General features: G+C 39.6%; 1 protein-coding gene and 1 pseudogene across 1 annotated transcript in view; one reads left to right on the top strand and one right to left on the bottom strand.

Annotated features, from left to right (window-relative positions):
- Positions 1-14,395, top strand: part of EFCAB5 (EF-hand calcium binding domain 5) — a 200,993-nt gene that overhangs the window by 8,739 nt on the left and 177,859 nt on the right. Inside the window, exon 3 of the mRNA XM_030295821.2 lies at positions 14,269-14,305. The gene's annotated coding sequence lies outside the window, so the exon portion shown is untranslated. The remainder of the gene's footprint in view (positions 1-14,268; positions 14,306-14,395) is intronic.
- Positions 1,754-2,242, bottom strand: LOC115501005 (annotated as a pseudogene).

Genomic DNA, 14,395 nt, shown 5'->3' with positions numbered 1-14,395 from the left:
GCATAGATATTTACAGTGTCAATCCTGTTTTTACATTGATTCCTTTTTATCATTATGTAATGCCCTTCTTTTTCTCTTGTTACAGTCTTTGTTTTAAGTCTGTTTGTCTGATGTAAATATTGCTACCTTTTTTCCACCTTCATTGCATGGAATATCATTATTTTATCCCTTCACTTTCAATTTGTATGTGTCTTTTGGTCTGAAGTATCATAGACAACGTATAGGTGCATTTTGGTTTTTTACCCATTAAGTGACCTGATGTCTTTTGATTGGAGCATTTACATTTAAAGTGATTATTGATAGGTATGTACTTATTGCCATTTGTTGTTTTCTGGTTGTTTTTTAGTTCTTTGTTCCTTTCTTATCCTCTTGTCCTCCTTACTTTTCCTTCTGGTTTCATGACTTACTTTCGTGTTATGCTCAGGTTTATTTTTTTATTTTGTGTATAATAAGTTTTTAATTTGTGGTTACATATGGGGTTCATATATAACATGTGTATTAGCGGTCTATATTAAGTTGGTCACTTGTGTTCACGTGTATGCTGAAGAATACATTCTAAAGGCACTAAATTTTTACTCCCCCTGCATGTTTTATGTATGTGATATCATATCTTACATCTTTATTTTGTGTATCCCTTGACTACTTTTTTGTAGATATAATTGATTTTATTATTTTTGTGTTTTAGCCTCCTTACTGACTTTATAAGTGATTAATCTGTTACCTTTATTATATGTTTGCTTTTACTAGTGAAGTTTTTTCTTAATTTTCTTCCATTTATGTTCTTTTCATTTAAATAATTCCCTTTATTTTATTTTTTCAATTAAATATTTATTGAACAAATGCAGAATAAATTAAGTGGGGTGTGGGGAGATAACCTGAAGATACAATGAACATCTCCAAATATTCAGAGGGCATCACACAAAAACTGAAAGACTTGTTCACTATTTTTCCAAAAGGCAGAACTTGAACCAAAGGATAAGTATAAGCAACCAGTAGGCTGCAGGCCAGTTGGGCAAAGTGTATCACTTATCTTAATAACTTTGCCAATATAATGCTTTCCACCCTACATTTCCCTGCTCCTAAAAGGAATATTACATCTAATATGTCTCCTGAGGGTCTTAAATAGTCACATTTTCATGACAAACCCTCCACTGCCAGTACACTGGATGTACTAACACTACCAGGAAAAGATGTGAAGTTAACACACTGCTTTACTGAGGAAATGGTCTTTTGTTCCTCATCTACATTTCAGGATTCTGTGTGTGATATTCAGGAGGTGAGGAGAAAGGAGAGCACATTCTCTGAAGAGGGTGGATAGGAATCCTCAGCAGCTCAGATACTGCCTCTGGGGACAGTCTTTCTCAAATCCCACATGAACCACTGTAACTCTTAACCATCGGTGCAGACTGGGGGGTGTGCTGTGCCACGGCAGGAACAAACAATTGACAACCACTGTCCCACATGAAGCAGGAAATCTGTGTTTTATAGTCACTAGGAATATAAACTGCATGATACTGACGGGTTCCATCCAAATTGTCAAATATTACAAAACAAAAATTGCTTCAACAACTATTCAGCATAATGTTTAAGGACAAAATACATATAATATACTATATATATGTATTTTATCGCATACTCAGTAGGGAATGCTGGGGTGCTAATCCATCCAATAAATTGAAAATAAAAATTTTACATTTCTATATTTGTCAGTATACAGGATTCTGAAGGTGGATCTTGAATTCAGAATGATATATCAGCTTTTGATGAAAGCCACATAATTGGTCAGTCTGGCTAACTGCTGCTTGTTGGGGATTGGTGGAATTGGGGCAGGTTCTGATGAGGGAATGATCCAGTTGAAGGAAACATCCAGGGCCCCTGCAACTGGTTTTTTGGGCATAACATTCTTGCGGTGAAGTGGGCTTGCCATCCTTGTTCTAATGTACCTTTCACAGCCTCTTCCACAGGAGCCTGACAACGGCTGCAAAGTCGTTGGCTCTTTATGGAGGTGTAGGCTTGAGAGACTAGGGTGAAGGCTCTTCTCTTTGTGGCATCTCTAAGTGCTTCTATGATTGGCCAGACCATCTCAGACCACTGGTGTGCGTTGAAGGTCATGTAGATTCCAGGAAAATCTCTCTCCAGATTCTTTGTCCTACTGACCAAATTCCCCCAAGTTCAGAATTTACAGATTCTATAGTATCCTTTTCCAAAGATATCTTCCATTATTCATGTCATTATAAAGCCTAACAGCTGACCATACACTGGGGGTGTAGCAATTCCTCTAGGACCCTTGAGTTCCTGGTTCCCACACTGATCCAGCAACTTACTGAAATTAAGGCACTTTCTGTCATAAAACCATCACTGGCATCTTCCCAGCCAGTCCCACCTCAGGACCTTCCCAAAAGTAGACCCCAGACAGCCCCTTGGCCATCGCACCCACAGTGAAGTACTAAAAAATTCCCTGTAAACAAAAATCAAAAACAAATAGAAAGAGGAATTCCATTTAACATTTCAGGTCATCATTCAGAATTTAAGAAGAGATAAAGATTTTCCCAGATAAACAAAAGTTAAGGAGTTGCTCACCACTAAACTAGTCTCACAAGAAATGTAGAGTCTTATGATTGAAATGACTGCACATAATTCCTGAACAAGACAATTCAACAATGATCACTTGTTAGTCATTATTGATGAGAATATAATTCATGCAACTAAGTGATAAATTTAAAATAATTTTCACAATTAAAAAGTTACAAGTATAAATTATATTTGACTCTAATCACTCTTGCTTTTTTCCTAGTGGCAAATGTAAGGTGGCAATATCTTATGATAACATGACTGGTTTCATAATCCACTTTTTCATATCAGTTATATATTACAAAATAATGGTCAAACTCTAATTTGCAGAGTATGACTATGTTATTAAAATGAAAATCCTGCAGTTAATTTGTATGTAACTAAAAGGGCATATCAGCCATGAAGAAAAGGAAGAATTCAATATATAGGAAGAGAGATATTGGGGGTTGAGTCCATAAGGAGTATCTTGCAGGCCTCCCTGTGTTCCTGGCCACACCTTAGGCTGTGAGTCCTGCCCCTTGGATACCTGGAACATGCACTCTTCCAGCAGCTCTAAGGCTCAGTGTTTATGACAAGCAGCAATACTCTGCAACTGGCTTTGGAAGGTGATGCCCTGGTAGTAGAATACTCCTTGGCTTTGCTCTTTTATTAAAGGATACTTGCTTTAATAAAGCAAATTCTTTATTATGCTTGCCTCCTATGGGACCATGGGGGACACTAGAGTGGATCATCAGTCTCTGATTATTTTGGGCTACTCTCTGAGAATCCTTCGAACAAGTTGCTTTCGGCCAGGGGTGAATTATGTAGAGGCACCAATGACTCCAGTCCTTTCAGGCCCTCATAGGGCTGGATAGGTAACTATCTTGCGGTACACCTGTAACTCATTTATTATGTACTAAATGAAGTGTGTCACTTAAAAGACTATGGTTTATATAGCTAAGCTGGTTAAAACGGGGAAAAAGAAATCATACTTTCTGTTTTTAATAATTCAATTCCTTACATTTGAAGTGATTATATTACAAAGTAACATGACTATAAATTAATTAGTACAGGTGGAATATATAATAGCTAGAGTATGAACGAGTCATGTATTGCCTTCACCTGGTTGTAATTTTTCTTAAACTTATTTGTACTAACTTCAATAGTGTCCATATAGGAAATGGAAATCATACCAGTTATTTGAATAGATAATTTTTTAATTTATTTTTTTAATTTACATCTAAATTAGTTAGCATATAGTGCAACAGTGATTTCAGGAGTAGATTCCTTAATGCTTCTTACCCATTTAGCCTATCACCCCTCCCTACTACCCCTCCAATACCCTATGTTTTGTTCCTAATATTTAAGAGTCTCTTATGTTTTGTCCCCCTCCCTGTTTTTATATTATTTTTGCTTCCCTTCCCTTATGTTCATCTGTTCGTGTCTTAAAGTCCTCATATGAGTGAAGTCGTATGATTGTCTTTCTCTGATAATTTCACTTAGCATAAACCCTCTAGTTCCATCCACATAGTTGCAAATGCAAGATTCCATTCTTTTGATTGCTGAGTAATACTCTATTGTATATATATACCACATCTTCTTTATCCATTCATCCACTGATGGATATTTGGGCTCTTTCCATACTTTGGCTATTGTTGATAGTGCTGCTATAAACATGGGGGTGCATGTGTCCCTTCGAAACAGCACACCTGTATCCCTTGGATAAATGCCTAGTAGTGCAATTGCTGGGTTGTAGGGTAGTTCTATTTTTAGTTTTTTGAGGCACCTCCATACTGTTTTCCAGAGTGGCTGCACCAGCCTGCATTGCCACCAACAATGCAAAAGAGATCCTCCTTCACCGCATCCTCGCCAACATCTGTTGTTGCCTGAGTTGTTGATGTTAGCCATTCTGACAGTTGTTAATGTTAGCCGTTCTGACAGTTGTTAATGTTAGCCATTCTGAAGGGGGTAATCTCATTTGATTTGGATTTCCCTGATGATGAGTGATGTTGAGCATGTTTTCATGTGTCGGTTGGCCATCTGGATGTCTTCTTTGGAGAAGTGTCTATTCATGTCTTTTGCCCATTTCTTCACTGGATTATTTGTTTTTTGGGTGTTGAATTTGATAAGTTCTTTATAGATTCTGGATACTAACCCTTTTTCTGATATGTCATTTGCAAATATCTTCTCCCATTCTGTCGGTTGCCTTTTAGTTCTGCTGATTGTTTCTTCTCTGTGCAGAAGCTTTTTATTTTGATGAGGTCCCACTAGTTCATTTTTGCTTTTGTTTCCCTCGCCTCTGGAGGTGTGTTGAGTAAGAAGCTGCTGCGGCCAAGATCAAAGAGGTTTTTGCCTGCATTCTCCTTGAGGATTTTGATGGCTTCCTGTCTTACATTTAGGTCTTTCATCCATTTTGAGTTTATTTTTGTGTATGGTGTAAGAAAGTGATCTGAGTTCATTCTTCTGCATGACACTGTCCAGTTTTCCCCGCACCACTTGCTGAAGAGACTGTCTTTATTCCATTGGATGTTCTTTCCTACTTTGTCAGAGATTAGTTGGCCATATGTTTGTGGGTCCATTTCTGTGTTCTCTATTCTGTTCCATTGATCTGAGTGTCTGTTTTTGTGCCATGAATACATAATTCAACAAGAATTGTTACCCAGATATAAAGTGAAGGAAGTGACTACAAAGCTAAAAAGAGAAATCCAAGGTATTATAGAGGGAGCAAATGTTACCACATCTAGAGCTGGGGGAAAAAAAATGAAGCAAAGGAAGAAACTTACAAACAGAGGAGTGACCCCTCAGTTGAAACTCAGATGTATGAGAAGATGCTGCTCAGTTGGTGTCGGTGTCCCTGACCTCAGAGAAGGGATTCTGTGGGACCCAGACCTCTAAGGCAGGAACAATGGCTGGCTGGTGTTGATGTCTTTGAGTCGATGAAATGTACAAAACTGTAGAAAAACTACAAACTGGATTCAGTTGTTGCTGCAGAAAGGGCCTGCTGCTACCAGGATGAAGAACCATTGCTGGCATAAAGCACACAGAAACCAAAAGGCTATAGGAGGCAGTCTTGAGGTAGACAGGAAGGAACAATTCTCTTGCCCCCCCACAGTCTCGGGTTCTCCCTCTGGTGCCACCAGTTAACAGAGCTTAACAGGACCACGTGGCAAGGCAAAGAAATGTGGTTTTCAGAGTCCCAGCTCCAGCATCAAAGAATAACACAAAAGGGTGAGTTGAGAGCTGAGATAATGATGTAGTAACTGGATTTTGACTGATGTGAAAACTGGTACCAGAAATGGGGTTTATCTTTCATCCTCTGGTTTGCATATATCTCATAAAGATAGTTAAAGACCTTGCTTCTTCCTGCGCCTCATATCCAATGAGTATAATGTCATCAATGTAGTGGACCAAGTCAATGCCGATTGGAAGGTCAAGATGCTCAAAATCTCTGTGGACTACATCATGGTAGAGAGAAGGAGAACTGTCATAGCCCTGGGGCAAGACAGTGAAGTTACATTGTTGGCTTTGCCTAGTAAAAGCCAATAGCTTCTGGTGTTCTCTACCAATTTGTATGGAGAAATAAGCATTTGCTAGGTCAATAGCTGCATACCAGGTAGCAGGGGGTATGTTGATTTGCTCCAGTAAAGATACTACATGCAGAAAGCAGCTGCAATTGCAGGCAGACATCACCTGATTAAATTTATAATAATCTACATTCTCCAAAATCCATCCACCTTCTTCACAGACCGAACGGGCAAGTTAAGTTGGCATGAGATAGGTTTCATCACTCCCTGCTGCTTTCAAATCTTTATTGGTGTTACTAATCTCTGTAAATCCCCATTCTGTCATCCCAGGAAAACAATATTTTTTGTTTACTCTCCTGGTATATGTATATGTGGGGGAGGGGAATTTCCAAGGGCTACAACTTGACCCTTCATACTATAAGCCTCCTTATTTCACGATCAGAAATTCTGATCTGGAATTCTAAACTGAAAATTCTGCCAGTTACCATGTATCTATTCTAATTATACACACAGGAACTTATGAAATCACTATAGAGTGGTTCTGTGGATTTACTTAATCCACTGATTCAAACTTGAGTTAAGACTCAATTTCTCGGGGGGATTGTGGGGTGGGGAATGGGTTAAATAGGTGATAGGGATTAAGGAATGCACTTGTCGTGATGAGTACTGGGTGATGTATGGAATTGTTGATTCATTTTATTGTACACCTGAAACTAAAATCACACTGTGAACTAACTGGAATTAAAAACTTTTAAAAAATAAAAGGGAGGTACAAGGACTAAGCTCTGGAGGAACTCCAATATTAGAACTCTAAGAAAAGAAGAGTAACCAACAGGAGAGACATAAAAAACGACTAGGGAAGTGAAAGAAAAACTCAAGTATTGTTATCTTGGAAGCCAAGTGAAGAAAGTACAGGTTTTCCCCACCGTCTGAAAGTATGACATTCCTGTGAAACCTTCTGCAAGCCAGAATGACATAAAGCAAAGAAGCAATTACCATTTATTTATATGGCAAAAAATTTTGAACATTCCTAGACCCCAAAAAATCAACTCTTTTAGGCTTTTCTGTTTCCTCAGGACACATCTTGTTAATTGATGCACAATATATGTCGAGATAAAGCACAGATGCTTCAGACACAGTTCAAAGCTACAGTTGCTGAATGCTGAGCTGCTGAGTGTGGCTCCTGGGAAGGAGCTTAGGATGCATGCTGCCTCTATAATGACTTGCCTCAAAACAAACACTGAATGCTATTTTTACTTTCTGCCTTTTTTTGTAAAGGCAAAAATCCCTTTAGATTTCTTTCCCTTAGGGAAACCAGGTGGTGGTCAATGCATCATCAAGATTAATACTCAGCTACGACCTCAAAGACCTAACTCACCAATTGACCCCAATTCAACTGTGTTCAAACTCCTCGTCACCACTGGGAGAAATCGTGCTAATCTTAAAGGACCCCAAGTCAGGCCATGGGCATTGCAGCAATACTTCTTCCTGAGACCCTCATGTTGGGCCATGTGCAGTTCAGTATTACTTTGCTAGACATCCCAGCAAGCAAAGTCTTCCATGTCCATGCAGATGTCAGAATGGAGAAAGATCAGTGTGAAGATTCGGGTGTCCTCCAGAAGTTTCTGGGTTCTCACCAGACCATCCTCTTTACCCTCTTTGTGGTGCTATTGTAACATTTTTTTTTTGTCTTCTAGCATACAATGCCTTCTTAAACAAGATACAGGCAATTACAGTTGTTTATGTAGCAACTCTAGGAATACCACAGCCATGTTCTTAGACCCCCACATATTCCTCCCCACTCTTTCATGACTCTACAACCCCCACCAGCCCAGAGTCAGCTACAACATTGGCTGTGGAGTATGAGGCACTAACCTCCACTTGGACAAGTCCCCTTAACTGTAGAGGACTGGAGATTTCTAGCAACCAGGAACTAGCAGCAACCTCTATACTCATAAGCCCCTAAACAAGGGTTCTGAGAACTGTAATTAAATGATCCTAAGCTGTTCCATAAAGAGAGAGAGAGACACAGTTTCTCACCTGTGCACCACAAAGCCCACACTTAAACTGGTGGGCTGCAGTGGCATTTAGAGTCCCCAGGAATTAACATCAATTTAGTGCCAATGTTTAGAAATCCCTGAAAAACCTGAATATTTCTTTTTCCCTGGCACACAGTCATTTTAGGAGATGGCCACAGCTCCTTGTAAAGAAGACTTGGAGGAAGATTTTCAGTATATACTAATGGCAGTGCTACAGTAGCCTCCTTTAAGGGGATGCAACCTTGCCTTCAGTTATGGGGCTTAGGCCTGGTAACTGGTAAGAGGTCAGAACTCTCTACTGTGGTGACTAAAGTCATATTTTTGGCCACCATATATGGATTTTTTATACTAAATGTTGGTGACCAACATTTCAGTAGGCTGGTCATCTATTTTATTCCTACAACCATCATAATCATTTAGCCACAAAGATCGGTGAGGGTCAAAAAAGCATCTGATTACCACTATATTTCTACTTCTCTCTTTTAAAAAATGTTTACTTAGTTTTGAGAGAGAGAGAGAAAGAGAGAGAGAGAGAGAGAGAGACAACATGAGCAGGGGAGGGGCAGGGAGAGGGAGACACAGAATCTTTAGCAGGCTCCAGGCTCTGAGCTGTTAACACAGAGCCCGATGCGGAACTCGAACTCACGTACTGTCAGATCATGACCTGAGCTGAATCGGATGCCCAACTGACTGAGCCACACAGGTGCCCCTATATTTCTACTTCTCTTTATAGTAAATGTGCCTGCTTTGTCTTTGGTGGTTAAACAGTAATGTTTAACTTCTGCTACTCGGAAATGGGTCATCCCACATGCCTAACCTACAGAAGAAAGCCACTATAGAGCTTTTCAAAGATGTAAATACTCCCACTCACTAATATAATTTTCAGTGCGTTGGTAAGGGGATGTTCCCAGAATCCTCACAGAGGATATACTTGGAGGGAGTGAATGTGCAAGCCAATATGTGATAAATATACTCCAACATTCCTGTCTTCCTAAGTCTTTGGATTTCTTCCTACACGATGCCAGGGATGTTCCAGTATCTCAATTTAAAACACAGGCCACTGTGGAGTCCAAGTTTCAGTGAGTTTACCAAATAAATGGTTAGCATCACTTACAGCTGTAGATGCTAGAACATTAAATCCTTAATGTCTGATAAGTGTACCCATATTAATAAATTCTAAGCAACTCAACATTATATTCTGTGCTCCTTGCTTTAACTCCCTTATAGTATACTCTCACATATTCCCTGGATTTTGTCACTATATATGCAAATCCTGAGAGTCTTTTGCTGTAAAAGCTATTTCCTCCTGGTCAGACTTTGTATTTGCCCTGCTGGGGCATTTGAACATCTGACTGTAGTTATGAGTCTACTAGAAGTAAGAGGTGGTTGTGGTGAATCTTCAGGAAAATGGGAGTCCCTACCAAGGCAGTTGACTCAGATGAGATTTTACAAGGTTTTCAATTTAGTGAAGGCTAGTCTCCACAAATACAGGAGGACAAACTGCCTCCATTTGCAAGAGAGGCTAGAGTGACTCAGGAGTTTGAGATTATTAGTCTCCTAGTTCCACTAAATCTTGGAAATTTGGAATGAGGTCCTTCTTCCCAATCAGTGCCCCAATTTTCACATGAGCAACTTGGCTGGGATGTGAATTCAGTTAACACCGAAACCCATAATTCTTGATGAATTGACCCCTTTATCATTCTATAATGACTTTCTTTGTTTCTTGTTGCAGCTTCTGGCTTAAAGTCTATTTTGTCTGATGTAAATATAGCTACCTCTCCTCTATTTGGTTTCACTTGCATGTGATATCTTTTCTATCCCTTCACTTTGAGCCTATGTGTGTCCTTAAAGCTGATGTGAGTCTCTTGTTTAGGCAGCACATAGTTGGGTCTTGTTTTTCATCCATCCAGCCACTCTGCATTTTGATGGAAAATTTAATCCATATGAATTTAGAGTAATTATTGATAGGGAAGAACTTAATCATGTCATCTTGTTAATTGTTTTCTGGCTGTTTCATAGTTCTTTGTTGCCTTCTTCCTCTCTTACCACCTTCCTTTGTGAGCTGATGATTTTCCATAGTGGTATGCTTTGATTGCATTCTTTTTATCTTTTGTGCATCTACTGTGGATTTTTGCTTTGTGGTTACCATGGGGCTTACATAAAACATCTTATAGGGGCGCCTGGGTGGCGCAGTCGGTTAAGCGTCCGACTTCAGCCAGGTCACGATCTCGCGGTCCGTGAGTTCGAGCCCCGCGTCGGGCTCTGGGCTGATGGCTCAGAGCCTGGAGCCTGTTTCCGATTCTGTGTCTCCCTCTCTCTCTGCCCCTCCCCCGTTCATGCTCTGTCTCTCTCTGTCCCAAAAATAAATAAACGTTGAAAAAAAAAAATTTAAAAAAAAAAAAAACATCTTATAGATTCAACAGTGTATTTTAAGCAGATAACAATTTAATTTCAGTTACAGACAAAGAGTCTACCCTTTTACCCTCCCATTTAAAAAAATTTATTTATTTGGGCAGGGGCGCAGAGAGAGACAGAGAGAGAGAATCCCAAGCAGGCTCCACGCTGTCAGCACAGAGCCCGATGTGAGGCTTGATTTCATGAACCATGAGATCATGACCTGAGCCAAAATCAAGAGTCTGACATTTAACTGAGTGAGCCACCCAGGCACCCCTCCCATTTTGTTTTTGAGGCCACAATTTACATCTTCTTATATTATATATCCATTAGCAAATATTGTAGCCATAGTTATTTATAATACTTGTGTCCTTTAACCTTTATACTAGAATTAACTGATTAACACACTACCAGATTACAGTATTGGAATATTCTGAATTTGACTATATAATTAAATTTATCAATATGTTTTATATTTTCATGTTTCCATGTTACTAATTAGTGTCTCTTCATGCCTGCTTGAAGAACTCCTTTCATCATTTCTTATAAGGCAGTTCTAGTGGTGGTGAACTAACCTCAGCTTTTGTTTGACTGGGAAAGACTTTGTCTCTCCTTCATTTCTGAAAACTTTACCAGATAGAGTATTCTTGGTTACTTAAAGTATATCACCCCACTCTCTCCTGGCCTTTAAGTCTTCTGCTAAGAAATCCACTGATAGTCTAATGGAGTTCCTTTGTAAGTAGCACACTTCTTTTTATTGCTGCTTTCAAGATTTATCTTTGTCTTTGATTTTTGAAAGTTTTATTATAACGTGTCCTGGGGAAGATCTCTTTGGGTTGAATTTGTTTGCAACTTCATGAACTTGAATGTGCAAATATGCCCCCAGATTTGGGAAGTTCTCAGGCATATTTTTTTTAAATAAGCTTTCTGCCCCTTTCTATCCTTAGATTCTCATAATACATAGGTTGTTTCTCTTAATGGTGTCCCATCAATCCCATAGGATTTCTTCATTCCCCTTCATTTTTTTCCCTTTTGCTTTTCTCTGACTGGATCATTTCAAATGATCTGTGTTCCTACTGAGTATTTACACAAAGAAAATGAAAACACTAATTCAAGGAGAAGTATGCACCCCTATGTTTATTGCAGCATTATATACAAAAGCCAAGGTGTGAAAGCAACCCAAGCACCCATTGACAGATGAATGGACAAAGATGTCCATACACACACACACACACACACACACCACACACACGAATATCATTCAGCCATAAAAAAGAATGAGGTCTTGCCATATGTGACAACATGGATGGACCTGGAGGATATTACACTAAATGAAGTAAGTCAGAGAAAGACAGATACCGTATGATTTTACTTATACGTGGAATCTAAAAAACAAACAAACAAACAACCCCAAACAAACAAGAAGTAGAAACAACTAATAAATATAGAGAACAAAGAGATGGTTTTCAGGGGGAGGATATTGAGGGATGGGCAAAATAGGTGAAGGGAGTGGGAAATACAGGCTTCCGGTTAGGGAATGAATAAGTCACAGGAATTAAAGGTACAACATAGAGAATATAGTCAGTGGTATTGTGATAGCATTTTATGGTAACAGATGATAGCTATACCTGTGGTGAGCATAGCATAATGTACAGACTTGTCAAATTACTATGTTGTACACTTGAAACTAATGTCACATTGTGTGTCAACTATACTTCAATAAAATAATCTGTATTCAGATTTACTAACTTTCTTCTGCTTGGTCTCATCTGCTATTGAAGCTCTTTTTTGAATTCTTCATTTCAGTCCTTGTATTCTCCAGCTCTGAAATTTCTGGTGTTCTTTTTATATTTTCTCTTTGTGGAATTTATCATTTCATTCTTCTATTGTTTTTCTTATTTCATCAAATTGTTTATCTGTGTTCTCTGTTAGCACTCTGAGCATCTTTAATACAATTATTTTGAATTCTTTGTTAGGTAGTTTATGAATCTTTACTTCTTTGGGGTCCATTACTAGAAGTTTACTACATTCCTTTAGTGGTGTCATGTTTCCCTGATTCTTTGTGATCCCTGTCACCTTCATAGGTGTTTGTGCATTTGAAAAAGCAGTTGTCTCTTCCAGATTTTATGGAATGAGTTTGGTGAGGAAAGACTTTCACCTGTGGTTGGGGGCATTTTGGCACATGCTGTGACCCATGGTCTAGTACTGCAGGATACCAAGTGTGAGGGCAGGTAGCATCTGTAGATGGGGATGGGTGGAGGTGGCATGGTGTCTCATTGGCTCCAAAAGCTGTGGTCCATAATGTCAGTTACATTATCCTTTGTGAGAGCTGTAGGCAGTCCACAGTGTCTGCAAGGACTGTTGGATTCTTTAATGGCATCTCCAGTCTAGTGGCTAGGGACATGCCAGACAGTGATGGTGACCATAGCCAGTGGTGTGCACCCTCCTAGCTATGGGGCTAGTTGAGGGGGGTGGCTGCAGGGGCCAGTTGCAGGCAGATGTGCAGTGGTGAAGGCTAGGTCCTTCAGCAGAGGCTGGGGCCAACTGCAGGCACACAGGCACCTGCAGGGGCCCTGGTTGTCAGTGTGTACATGTGTAACCATTTGGGCCAGCTGTAGGCATGCATTTGTCAGGGGAGGCCAGTGATGGGAGTTGAGGCTGGTGTCTTGCAGATGTACAACCATAGGGTTAACTGCAAGTGAGAGGGGCTGTTCAGACCAATGACAGGGGTTAGGGTTCAGTTCAGACCCATCAACAGCTATACAGATGTTGGCTGTTGGCATATACCTGTGGGACTGCAGGAGCTTGCCATGGCATATGCCCAGCAGTAGAGGCTGGTAATGAGAGTCAAGCCCGCAGCATGCAGGTCAATAGCTGCAGGGGTCTCCTGCCATTCTCAGCAGTTATCTCTATCTTACACTAGCTTTTCTTCTTAGCCTTACCTTTAAGTGTTCATCAGCAAGGGTTTATCCTTAGCTTTTTTTTTTTCATCTCCTAGAAGATACTCTTATTGGGTGAGCTCCACTAGCATCTTCCTGCAAATGCATCTTTCTGTCAGTACCCAAGGATTTAAGACTCATGAAATCCAGCTATATGATACTGCTTATCTTCTATTAGTCTGACAAATCAGAATTGTGTATGATTACTTTCTTATACTGAGAAACCTCTTCCCCAAGGATAACTAGCTACCCTTTCATCTATGACTGACAGTCTTGCCAATCAAGATGTCAAATGCTGCAATTCACCAATTTATAAATCTATTGGGAGTGCATGTGAAAGGCCCTTACCAGATTCACAAAAACCCAGCCTCAGAGCTGACAATCTAAGTAGGATGACTCTGGAATCTCATGAGTCGGGTGTGTGAGGTGTGAATAATGCTGTGCACTGTGGGTAACTAAAATGCAAATTAATACTTCAGACTGGATAGTGCTTCTATCATTATCCAATGGACTTGATTCTGCATAACGTCCTACAATATATTTCAGTCACAATATATTTCAGTGGCATTAAGATTCTTACTGCCTGCAAACTTCTATCAGACTATTGAGCAGGTATCTTAAATGTGTTAACACCTACAAACTCAAACTCTTATCATTCCTCTAACCTGTTTTCCTCTCCTTTCCATATTTCATTTAATGGCATCATGATCCATTCAGCCTTATAAATATGAAAAAACACTCAGTGAACCTTAACTATTTCTCTTTTTCTCTTTAGATCCAACTTTGCCCCCAATCCTGATGATCATATCTGTTTTAGTTTAGGTTCCTTCAGAACAGACCTTGATCCAAGGAGTTAAATGTAAGTTCATTTGGGAGGTGGTTCCAGGAAACAATGGCAAGGGAGTAGGGAAGTAATACAGGAAAGTGAGGGAAGCCTGCACTATTAGGC

The sequence above is a fragment of the Lynx canadensis genome, chromosome E1 (genome assembly GCF_007474595.2).
Source record: "Lynx canadensis isolate LIC74 chromosome E1, mLynCan4.pri.v2, whole genome shotgun sequence".
Taxonomy (NCBI): domain Eukaryota; kingdom Metazoa; phylum Chordata; class Mammalia; order Carnivora; family Felidae; genus Lynx; species Lynx canadensis.
This window is presented reverse-complemented; position numbering and strand designations above follow the sequence as displayed.